Source organism: Elephantulus edwardii, unplaced genomic scaffold (genome assembly GCF_000299155.1).
Source record: "Elephantulus edwardii isolate Elephantulus edwardi_28Jun2011 unplaced genomic scaffold, EleEdw1.0 scaffold00134, whole genome shotgun sequence".
Taxonomy (NCBI): Eukaryota; Metazoa; Chordata; class Mammalia; order Macroscelidea; family Macroscelididae; genus Elephantulus; species Elephantulus edwardii.
The window spans coordinates 3,212,178-3,225,001 of NW_006399884.1; the positions used below are offsets into that span (position 1 = coordinate 3,212,178).

Consider the following 12,824-nt stretch of genomic DNA (forward strand, 5'->3'; position numbering starts at 1 on the left):
CAATTGCCACAGTGCTTGCCAAAGCCAGTTCTGATTAATCTCCTTTGTCAGTGTGTCCTTTGCCATTCCCTATCACTCCTCCCTGAGAAAGACTTCACCCTGATTCATAAGGAAAAGGGGATGGTGTAGTCTCTTAGCTACTTCGTGCTGAAAAGGGACGCTGTGGGTTTCAGGGTGAAGATCTTCTCTCACTACTCTAAAGGGCCCCTTTGGCAGTAGGAAACACATAGACTATCATGGAGATTGATTTTGGAATTTAGATGCACTGTTATCAATTGTGCTTAGTGGATTAATTTCTGGGTTGTTGATTCTGTTCCAATGAACTCTGTGTCTGTCATTGTATGAGTGCCATGCTGTTTTGATTATTACAGTTGTGTATTTGGTTCTGTGATCAAGGAGTGTTATGCATCCCACTTCATTTTTTGTTTGTCAGAAAGGTTTTACTTCTTTTGGGTCTCTTCCTTTCCAAAGCAACTTGCCAATTATCTTTTCTTTCTCCTTGAAAGATGTATTTGGTATCTGTATTGAGATTGCATTAAACATGTAGATTGCTTTTGATAGGATTATAATTTTCTCTAAAGTGAGTCTTCTACCCACGAGCATTTTCCCATTTATTTAGATATTTTATTATTTCTTGCAGTAGTGTTTTATAGTTTTCCTTATCAATGTCTTTTGTCTCCGTAGTTAGGTTTATTCCCATATATCTCAATTTATGGTTGGCTATTGTAAATGGTATTACTTTGTTAGTTTTCTTATCTGTGTTTCGTTACTGTAGAGGACTTACACTGAATTTTTTAAAAATTTTTATTTTATTTAAAGAATTTTAATGAGCATTTACAGAGATTTTGGATTTCCATTCATTCATTGCTGCACTTCTTTCTCTGCCCAGCCCTCCCCCCTCCCCCACCCCCAGTTTGCTTCTCTCTTTGAAAAGTAATAGAAAAACTCCCTCCCTGGTGCACAATCCACCCACATCCCTCCCACTGCCCCAAGTACATTCCATTATGCAACCTTAATTGTGGACTCTTGTGATAACCATAATACCCTCATACATTGCTTTTAAATTATTCTCTCCCTTATCTATTTCAGTGCAGCATACACAATTTATCCAGTTTTTCTCAGTCTTACCCCCACCCTGATATCAGTCCCATTTTACAGCAGTGGCATCATGCAGTATTTGTCCTTTTGCGACTAAGATATTTCACTCAGCATAATGTCCTCCAGGCTCACCCATTTTGAATAATATTGCATGAGTTCCTTTTTTTCAATGCAGCATAGTATTTCATTGTGTGAATATACCATAGCTTCTGTATCCATTCATTTGTTGATGGGTACCTGGGTTGTTTCCAACTCCTTGCTATTGTGAACAAAGCCGCAATAAACATGGGTGTGCATGACTTTCACTGAGTCTTATGTATTGATCTTATATTCTATTACTCTGCTAAATTGGTCTTCTAGGTCTAATACTTTTCTTGCCCCCCCAAAAGTCCCTGGGGTTTTCTGTATACACTATCATATCGTGTGCATATAGTGACAGTTTTACCACTTCTTTGCTGATGGGATCTCCTCCCTCTATCAGTGATGGTAAGGATTTCCTTTTATACATCTTCACTGACATGTATCAGAGATTTGGAGGAAGTAGTTGACCAATACTCTTGTTATATTTTATTTTTATGATATTGTTATCACTGTCTTATGTATTGTTAACCTGAACTAAAAACCTTTCTAACTCAATTTTAATTGAATGGATAGAACAGCTGTGATACATTCACACAATGGAATACTACGCTGCATTGAAAAACAAGGAATTCATGCAATATTATTCAAAATGGGTGACCCTGGAGGACATTATGCTGAGTGAAGTATCCCAGTCACAAAAGGACAAATACTGCATGGTGACACTGTTGTAAAACAGGACTGACCTGTAAAACAGGTTGTGGGGAGACTGAGAAAGATGGGTTCAGTAATGTATACTGCATTGAAAGAGATGAGGGAGAAAACTGTTTAAAAGGGATATATGATTAGGCATTTTTGTCATGAGAGTAGTCCAGAGTGAAGGGGGCATAGATAGGGGAGTGGACCTAGGGGGAGGGATTGTAAAACAGTGAAAGAATTTTTCTTTTACTTTTCCAAGAGGGTAGTGTATTGGCGAGTGGGTTGGGAGGGGAGAAAAGTGCAACAATGAATGAATGAATGGAAATTAAAAAAAATTCAACTGCAAATATGTCATGATTTTTTACAATTTTTTTCTTTTGTTTTATTTATTGTTGTGCATTTTCTTCTCCCCTCTTCCCTCTCCCACCTTCAGGGCACCCTGCAATACACCCCTTGTACCAGATTGTTGTCATATATATAATGCTTAATCATATATTCCTTTCAGACAGTTTTCCCCTCACCTGTTCTAATGCAATTTTCATTATCTATATACTCTTTTCCCATTCTCTCACCAACCCTCTCCTCTTGTTCTTTCAAGAAAAAGTTATTCTATATTTATAATGCACTGAATACTTTGAGTATTCTTATGTTAGGTGAAAGTGTTTGGATTTCCTATTTTTTTTAAATGAACTTTCTATTGTGATTTAAGTGAGAATTTACAGAGCAAATTGGGTTTCCAGTTGACAGTTCATTTACATTATATATTGTGACATTGATTATAATCCTCACACTGTAACAACTCTATTATCACTGTTTCCTGAATCTACCATTTCTATTTATCTTTGTTTCTACCTCCTCAGCTTTATTGCTGTGCAAACATCGCCCTTTTGATCTTAGGTGGTAGATTGTTCTAAGAATTATATTCTTCTCTGGTGTTATTGATAACCTTATAGGTCTTTCTATTGTTTGGCTGAAAGTTGAGTCACAGCATGAACAATTTCTTACTTTTTACAATTTGACAAAACACAGTTTCAATTCACAGGTAGATATTAGAATATGGACTGCTGATAATGGAGAATAACAAAAATACGACCTTTAGGATATCTATAATTTCAATAGAAAATTACCATTTTAGTTTCCAATTCTTTAATAATTTTTGGTATATTTTAGTTACTCAAAATTTTGACTTATACATTAAAGGATGCTGCAGGGGATCACAACACACTGACTTGTCTGTCTATCTATTTTCCTATATGATTTGCATGTTGCTATGATGCTGTAACATATGCCATCAGCAATGTCACTCATAGTGGACATGTTTCAGCAGAGTTTCCATGCTAAGATAGAGGTGGGAAAAGGATTGGAAATCTGTATCTAAAACAATTGGACAGTAAAAAGAATACGAATAGAACCAGAATACCATCTGATATGTTCTGAAGGATGAATCTGGCAGGTTGAAAGATATCCAAAATATATCTGCCTTTTCAAAATAGAATCTACTTGATTAGAATAAAACATTCCAGTCATGAGACAATAACAAAATGAGAAAAAAAAATAGACACACATTCATTAATAATTAGAACATGCAATGCAAAAAGTGTGTACACAGGGAAATTGATATATGTAAAAAAATGACATGGGAGACATAAAGATTACTAGGCATTAATGTATGACAATCATCATTTTAGAACATATGCTTTACAATGTTAAGGATGCCAAATTGGCACGACCGGGCCCCCCAGTGCGGGGATTCCAAATGGACGCAGGGTCGGCACCATGCGTGGGAACGTGCGGACCACGCTCATTTTCGGCGGCTTTATCTCCCTGGTTGGTGCTGTCTTCTACCCCATCTACTTCCAGCCCCTCTTGCGGCTGGAGGAGTACAAGAAAGAACAAGCCATAAATCGAGCTGGTATTGTTCAAGAGGCTGTGCAGCCCCCAGGGTTAAAAGTGTGGTCTGATCCGTTTGGCAGGAAAGAGAAAGCTATCACCGGCTCCGATTATGAAAGCAGACATCTTCGTGCTTTCGGTTCTGGAGCGAGTATAAATCACGTCTGACTGGAGACACCGACCGTAATGCCATCAACGTGGGGACTTGAACAGCAGGACTGCCCCAGGATTCATATTCCCTTTATTCCCCTTGTTAGGAATCAAAAGAATAGGGGACAGATCTCACCATTAGGAAGGTTTTTACATGCCCTTGCCTCTCCAGAAATTAAACTGCCTCCCCCAGCTGTGTTTGGAGTTAGACCTTCTTGTTATTCCGTCTTTGCCACTTACCCAACTGAGTTCTGATGTGAATGCAGGCAACCCATGGACGTCAGGAGATCCAATGCTGTTTTGCCATCTTCCAAAAACAGATTGCAGTGAAAAACCACCCCATGGAGCTGCCTCATAGGACCCTTTGAAAATGTGAAAGTTTATAATACTCTTTGAGGACAAGAAGGTATTTAGTGCTCATGAAAAATAAATAGCTAAGCTACACCATCTCCTGTGGAAGATTGAGCCATGTGGGAAAAAGAAAGACATTCATAGCAACTCAAGCTAAATTGATATGCATACATAGGCGAAATCAGTGCTTGTATTAATAGAAGGGAAAACTTCCATATTAAAATGATTTCTTTTTATTTCACAAAAAAGAATGAAAAATTGAAGAGAAATACTATCAAATTAATTCCCAAAGAGAATATTTAAAAACTTATCATTGACAACAAGAGAATTTGTGTAGATAGATAGATAGACTATTAATATAAGTATTACTTGAATTGGTGCACTAACCACTCAAGCAGAAAATGAAGAAATTGAAAATATATACCAAATTATGTAGTTTGAAATTGATTACACATTCAATCAAGATAGTTATTGGTAAGAAAAAAATATGATAGTTACAGGTGATTGGAATGCAAAAGTTGGAAACAAAGGATTGGTAGTTAAAATATGGCATTTGTGACAAAATGAAGACAGAGACTGCATAATAGAATTGTGTATGACCAATGACTTACTAACTGCAAATACTTTTTAAAAACAACTTTGTTTTTCCAACAAAATCTATTGCTATTGTTATTATGAGCTGTCAAATTAGAACTGATGACCTTCCAGTAGGTTTTCAGAGTTTTAAGTCCCATGGAAAGAGATTGCCCATTTTTCTCTCAAAGCTGCTGGTGGATTCGAACCATGTCACTTTGGTTAACCATGTGCCTTTGATTTGGCAGTGCAATTCCCTATCTGCTAGGCCAGAGCTCCTTTAGCTGAATCCTGAAAAATTTGCTTATTTTGCTCATTTGCAATTCTCAGCCTAGATCTTTCTTTTGCACTGTTAACCATTTCTATTGGTGTTTGCAAATGTTTTATCAATATTGAAGCTTTTTTTGTTAAATACATTTAGAACACTGGAATGTGCAACAATGATCTTTTCTTACAATGTCATGGACTAGAATAACAGCTCTTAAGTCAATTCAATTTGAGCTGGGTTCTCTCCTGATGTTAAAATAACTCCTCATTTAAAATTTTCACAATCCCCTTTATTAAATAAAACAAAATAAAATTAAAGCTATGACATTAAGAATGTCATAGTTTGGAAATGTTGCCTAAATACCTAACATACTTTTTAAAAAATAAATGTTTACATTCATATATTGCTTTTTATTGAACACAAGAGCTCAGGATACTGAGACAAGTACAGTAATGTAAGAGATGGAAATAAGAGGCACCCAAATCAGCAAAGAGGAGGTAAAACTATCTCTATGTACAGTCGGTATGATATTATACTTAGAAACCCCTCAAATTCATCAAGATAACTGATGGACATAGCCCACCAATTCAGTAAATTAGTAGGATACAAGATCAACATACGAAAATCAATTGGATTTATCTACAGTAACAAAGAGAACATAGAAAAGAAAATAAGAAAAACAAAAGATAAAATACTTAGGAACAAATCTAACTAGATACACTAAAGACCTATAGGTTAGGGATGTGTGTGTGTTGAGTACCACTGGGCAGAACTGATCCATACCTGACCCTCCAGCAGGTTTTCACAGACAGATGATGGCATGAGATTGCCCGTCCTTCTCCCATGGAGCAGCTGATGGCCTCAAACTGTGTGCCTTTGTGATTGCAGCACTACTTCTTGCCACTAGGCCACCAGAGCTCCTTATACAAAGACAATTATAAAACATTACTGCAAGAAACAAAGATACTTAGAGAAATGAAAGAATATACCATGTTCACGGATAGGAAGACTCAATATCATGAAAGTGACAATATTATCAAAAGCACTCTACAAGTTCAGAGATGGAAAAGGCAATTTCCAATTTATGTCTGGAATGGAAAGAGATTCTAAGGAATAAGGAATAAGGAAAGCACTACTGAAAAATAAAAACTAGGTAGGAGGCATCACATGTCTTGATCTCAAATCCTATTACATAGCCATAATAATCAAGGCAGCATAGTACAGATACAGTGACAAACACATCGATCAAAGGAACAGAATTAAGAACACAGAAATCAACTAATCTACTGCTGTTGTTGTTGTGTTCCATTGAATTGGAACCGACCCATAGCTGACCCTCTGGCAGGTTTTCAGAGGCAGTTAATCACATGGGAAGAGAATGTTCATTCTTTTCTCACAGAGAAGCTGGGGGATGCAAACTGTGTACCTTCGGTATTGCAGTGCAACTTCTTACCATTAGGCCACCACAGCTCCCTTCTGATAAGGGACCCATATCTAAAATGTATAGAATATTGTAGTATCTAAACAAGAAAATGACAAATAATCCAATCACAAAATGGGCACAAGATAAAAATACAAATACGCTTTACCAAAGAAGAAATTCAGATGGCCAACAAACACATGAAGAGATGTTCAAATCCTTAGCTCTAAGAGAGATACAAATAAAAATCAAAACAGCAATGGGGTACCATCTCAGCCCAGCAACAACAACAAAGTTCAACATGGCAGCAAACAACAAATGCTGGATACGTTGTGGAGAGACTGGAACTCTTATTCACTACTGACTGGAGTGTAAAATGGTACAACCACTTTGAAAGTCAATCTAATGAAACCAGAGCTGTGACACAAAGAGATGTATGAACACCATATTTATTGTAGCATTATTCACAATAGCAAAGAGATGGAAGCAGCCTAAGGGCCTGTCAACAAAGAAATGGATAGAAAAATTATGGTACATCCACACAATGGAATATTATGCAGTACTGAAAAACTAACTTGTAAAACATTACACAACAGGAGAGAGTAAAGAAGACATTTTTCCAAGTGAAATACCTCAGTCACAAAAGGACAAATACAGAGGACCACTGTTATAAAAAATAGGATGGACACAGTGGGCGGAGAGAAGGAAAAGAATGAGTAGATAATGAATACTACACTAGAATAGGAGAAGGGCAAGACTAGCCCAAAAGGAATGTATGGCTAGGAATTATATGTATGACAACAGAACGAGACATTCATTACAAAGCAATTTGGGGGAGGGGGAGGGAGGAAAAGGTGTATTAATGAATGAATGAAAACCTATCCTTGTTTTGTAAACTTTCACTAAAATGACAATTAAAGAAAGGAAAAAAAAGAGGTGCTTCATGTAGTCAGCACAAGAAGAAGATAATAACTGAAGTGAAGGAAGCACAATTGAGAGAGTTTAGACCTTGTGCTCTGGATTTCACTGGCAGCGTCCGGTTTGAAGTTATGTGTCTGGTGAAAGAATCCATACCTTGTTACTAGGTTTTCTATATCTTTCTATATAACAGCGGTAACTCTCTCATCACCAGGAATTTAGCTGTAAGAGATTAAACTAGAAACATCCCTAATTTTAAAAGTAACAGCAGCTCTATTGGTTTTATTCAAAGTCTACATCCACTGATTACTTTTAATGTCCACATTTAGGATGTTCCAAACTGGCTGGGCTCCCAGGAGGTCTTTCCCTTGATTGGTGGCCCTGAGTTTCAATACTCTGCTGAGGATTGTCTGGTTTCCGCAAAACTGCACACTTTTTATGAATTCTGGGAGAAGTAAGGTTCTGCAGGCTGTGAGGTGCTTTTGAGTTAGAGTCATAACCATTCCATGTGACAGAGTAGAGCTGCTCCATATTATTTTTTAATTTTGAAAATTGATTTGAGAGTAATCCATTCAACCAATCATACAGTTTTTTTCAGAACATTGATTACAATACCACCTTGTAATTGAACTCTTCCCAATCCCTGTTTCATGTTTTCACCAATACACCAATCCTGCCTCCTCTTGTGTACTAAGCTTTATCTCTGTAGGACTGATGTTTGTAGAGAGCTTTAGAGTCTAAACTTTTATTGAAGAGACTCAGTGGCACAGTGATTAAGAACTGGGTTGTCAACCAGAAGGTTGGCAGTTGGAATCTAATTCTGCAAAGATTACAGAAGCTTTGAAAATCTCTTGGAGCTATCAAACTCCATCCTATCAGGTCTCTCTGTGAGACCTCTAATACTTATGTGTTGTTGGTTTTTAATCTTCACAGTCATTGTGGAACAGATGGCCGGGTCTTTCTTCTGTAGAGGCACAGAGGTGGGTGTGTGAGGCTGCTGAGTCAGAAGCAGAGGCAGAGGCAGAAAAGTCGCAGGGAAGGAGCTTGCTTATCCTCCTCCCATGATGCAGTGCATGCACTCAAACCACATGCCTGTTGGTTGGCAGCACAACTTCTCACCATTAGGCCACCAGAGCTCCCTTTAAAAGGCACTAAGTATACCAATGAAGGAATTTTTCTTTTACTGTTTAAAGAGACGAGCGAACTGGGGGGGGGGGGGGGGGGGGCAGGGAGAAAAGTGCAACAATGAACGAATGGAAATCCAAAATATCTGTAAATGTTCATGAAAATGAATAAATTTTTTAAAAAGGCACTAGGTACCACCTAGCTTTCCATTAACAGCTGTGCATTTAAAACAGCTTTACCACCATGCTGCTAGGTGCTGTAATTGAAGCAGGCAAATGCGCAGAGCCTTGGGGCCGGCTGACACCGCTGATGATTAACTAGATAGTAGATTGAATGTGATCTTCGTGAAAACTCTTTCTCATGTTCACTATTCCTCAAGCACAGCTGATGCTGGAGGATCTGTGAGCCTCTCCCTTTAGAGCCCTGTCCTCCTCCTCAAGCCACCTTGGCCATAAGAACACACAAAGCTGAATGGCCAGCCTGAATGACAGCGCCGCCTCTCCCCCACTGCATACAGAGCACTTTGTGTTCGCAGGCGCAGTTCTTCCCTTCTGGCAGCGCGGACTTGGCTTCTCTTTGGCTGCGGAAAGTAACGCTTGTTTCAGAATTGGTTAGAGTTCAATCTCAATTATGTCTGGAAACAACACAGACTCCTTTCCCCTCTCTGTAAGACTGCAGTGTTAATTTTTCCAGTAGACTTTTGCAAGTAGCTTCGCAGTTGAAATAGCCACACAACACTGACATTTACAAGGCCTTGCTGGCAGCTGGGCTGGGGAAGGAGGTGTCCGCTCGGTGGGGCATGGCCTCACTCTTTCCAGCCCTCATTTCCACCCTAAAGTGAGACTGGAAGCGACTATTTGCACAGGATCCCATTCAAATCTACCTCTCCTCCAGTCTCACAAAGCCCAGTTTCAGTCCTGCCCTCCTCCCCCCATATGAAACGAATACCCCATATCTTGCACAGAGAAGACAGACAATCTGACTTTCTTTGCCTGCCATTCAAAAGTAATTCTAATTATGCAGCTGCTGGCTGTGCGTGTTTTCATTAAGTAGTGTACTCTCTCTAGCAGCAAAAATAAGAGCAATCTCACTTGCTTTTCTAAATTCTACCTTTGTTGCATCTTTTAAAATGTTAATGTTTCAGCTGACCACGTTCCTGAATTCTTTCAAGCTTTCCCAAAGTTTATTTTATATATATAAACCTTGATCTGATAAAGCAATGAGTGTCATTATTTTTTTTTAAAGCCCACAGCACCATAATCATGAGGTGCACCTGTTTTCAGTGTCTGCACATACTCAGCCAGGGTGTGTTGTAGAGTCGGCCCCTGCAGCTGTTGTTTTGCCATTAAAAAAAAAAAATTACTACCGTAATCATGTAGGTTTAGTCTTGGGAACTCTGCGACTTGGGCTTGTTAAAGGGAGGTTAGAAGACGGAATTGCTGATAAAAGTTAAAGATCCAACACTGACCCTCACACACCAGCATTTTTTACTAATGGGAGGAAGTCTCTCTAACAATATATGGTAGATGTAGGCCAAGTAAAATTAATCATTAACAGCGTGCCAGGGTGTTTCACAGTGAACAGTACTGCTCTTAAAGGGATTTAAGGAGTTTATGAAAGAAATTAGCCCACGAGAGGACCAAGGATAGGATAAAAGATAAAAACTTAAGTAGAAGTTTTACCGATTCTACTCTCTGAACAGGGCAGAAAGTTAAACATAATGGTCTCTTTTTTTATAGTGCAAAGTTTGGACTGTGAAGTTGGGGCAGAGCATCGACTTGTTAAAGCAAGACAGGAAGATTCTTGTTATTCTTTTGAGGAGGGGGGGATTTGCTCTCAAATTGAACCCTTCTGAGAGAAATGATTGAACAATTGTCTAGACATTGAACCTTGGGAAACCAAGAATAATTATGAAAGTGACAGCAGAGTTGTAAATAAGATTAGATGTTCATAATTCATTACTGTTCAGCATTATAAGCACTTTAAAATACCCACAAAGTCTCACCAAAGTTCACAGGTAAAAATTAAATGTAACTGTATAAACCCTATAATTTTTTGAAGGAGCGTTACAGGGAATAGGCTCTTTTAAAACATCTAATGAAGACAAAGTTCATTATGATCATTCCTTAACATGGCTCAAATTCCCTTCCTGAATTCTGATTATGGTTCAGCAGATTAAGGATAATAGGGATCTGTTGTTCTTGTTGTTATATACTGTTGAGTCATTTGCGACTCATAGCAACCCTATGTACAACAGCCCTAACCTCTGCTCTGTCCTGTGCCAATTGCACTGTCTCTGACACACCCATCCCAATTACCCCAGTCACGGAATCAATCCACCTCATAGAGGGCCTTCCCCTCCTGTGCTGTCCCTCCACCCTCCCAAGCATGATGTCCCTCTCCAAGGACTGGTCCCTCCTTACAACATGTCCAAAGTATGTTGGGATCCAAGGTAAATAGGGATCTAGAAATTGTTCATATCAATATAAATCCTGTAGCGTTCATTTGGCTGAAGAGTTTCCGAGACCCCAGTTCCTCTATCAGCCCCAGACCTTCTCAAGACTCTTTCTTCTTTAATTGAGTCAGAACATATTGAAAACACAAGACTCCAATGGGCAACACAGGGATTGAGAATTTAGAACCCTAGAAATGAATGGGCCATGACAGCAGACTCACTCATGCACTCACAACAGACTCATAGCTGACCCTCCAGTTGATTTTCAGAGGTTGGAAATTACACAAGAGGAGATTGTCCAGCTTTCTCCCTCAGAGAAGCTAGTGGATTCAAACTGCTTAATTTTGGGGTTGACAACTCAACATCTTAACCACTAGGCCATTAAAGCTCCCTACAAGATCACAAGAACATGGAAAACTTAAGGAGTCATAAGACTTCCTCAGACTGGGGAATTAGGAATTTATAACAATTTAACTACTTGTCAAGAGCCTAGGAGAGTCTAGCTGATGTCTAGCCTGCATAAAGTGTTCATTTAAGTTTGGAGTTACATCCACTGTTTATGGAAATACATTTAAAAATATATTTAGAGTTGGTTCTGCTATGTTGCTTATTTTGAAAGTACGGCTTTGTAGCAACGCAATTGAAGGAAGATTTAACAGAACTTGAAGTGTGGTACATTTGGTTTCTTTCTGAATAAGGAGCAAAGTGGAATTAGGGAGAAAGGAGGGAAGATTGTCAGTAAAGCATAAAATAGCATCATTTTAGGGGGTAAATGGAGGTACAAGTCACACTGGATGACTGTTAGAGGTGGTGATGCCAAAATGACTATCTATAAAAATTCTATGCAGTGTTTCAACAGAAATGTATTATCTTTTACTGAAAATTAGTTATAACAGCAAAATTATTTTTCATAAGCCCAGTTTATATATCTCAGAATACTTACATTCTGTCAACAAATCTGTTCCCTTTCATAGGCTTCTCCATAAGCTTTCTAAGGCTAGAAATTGTTATAGGAGGAGACATCAAAAAACTTCCAAGGCTATAAGTCTCTACTGATTGTTTTTAATTCGTTCTTCTAAGATTCTTAGCTATAAGAAGTGTCAAGATCCAAGATGGCAGCAGAGGCAGAGACAGCGTGGTGAGCTGCGGGAGCAGCAAACCACTTAAAGCAGGGCCATTATGGCCTTCCACAGACTCCGGCTTATTGATAATTGAACACTTAAACAGTTGATGACTGTCCCTCAGTGAAGATCGAGGCTCAACAACAGGAATTCAAGGGTTCCCAAGGAGAAATGGGCGAGTCTCATGGCTCCCAACCTCCCCCTGCAGAGCCTGTGCCACTTCACACAGCCACTGCAGCTCCATGAGGCTTCCACAGCCGGAACAAATGGATTCCCTCACCCAGGATGGATGCTGGGCACCAACCCTCCTCAAGACTGGTACAGCAAAGCCACCACACTGCCACCAGGTGGACTTTCTGGAGAGAATTCTTGGAGTCAGGATGGTGGCTGTGGGGGAAGTGGGCGCCCACCAGCCGCCCGCACAAGAGGGCTGTGCACATGCCGAGCGCCAGTGCAGCGGGGTGGGGGGGTGCACCCCCAACGGCCACCCACGCTGTGGGGGGGCATGCACCCGGCTGGCCGCCTGTGTAGGAGGTGGGGGATGGGATGCATGCCCACCATCTGCAGGTTTGGGTTTCCTTGGACAGGCCAAAGAAGACGATTACCTATAGAATGGGTTGCTGAAAGTCACTGTGAGTCTGAGGACCTTAACAGTGGCAGCATGCACAAGAGGACCGA

General features: G+C 39.5%; 1 pseudogene; it reads left to right on the top strand.

Annotated features, from left to right (window-relative positions):
• The first annotated feature begins 3,651 nt into the window (after window positions 1-3,651).
• Window positions 3,652-3,933, top strand: LOC102844522 (annotated as a pseudogene).
• Window positions 3,934-12,824: the final 8,891 nt, after the last annotated feature.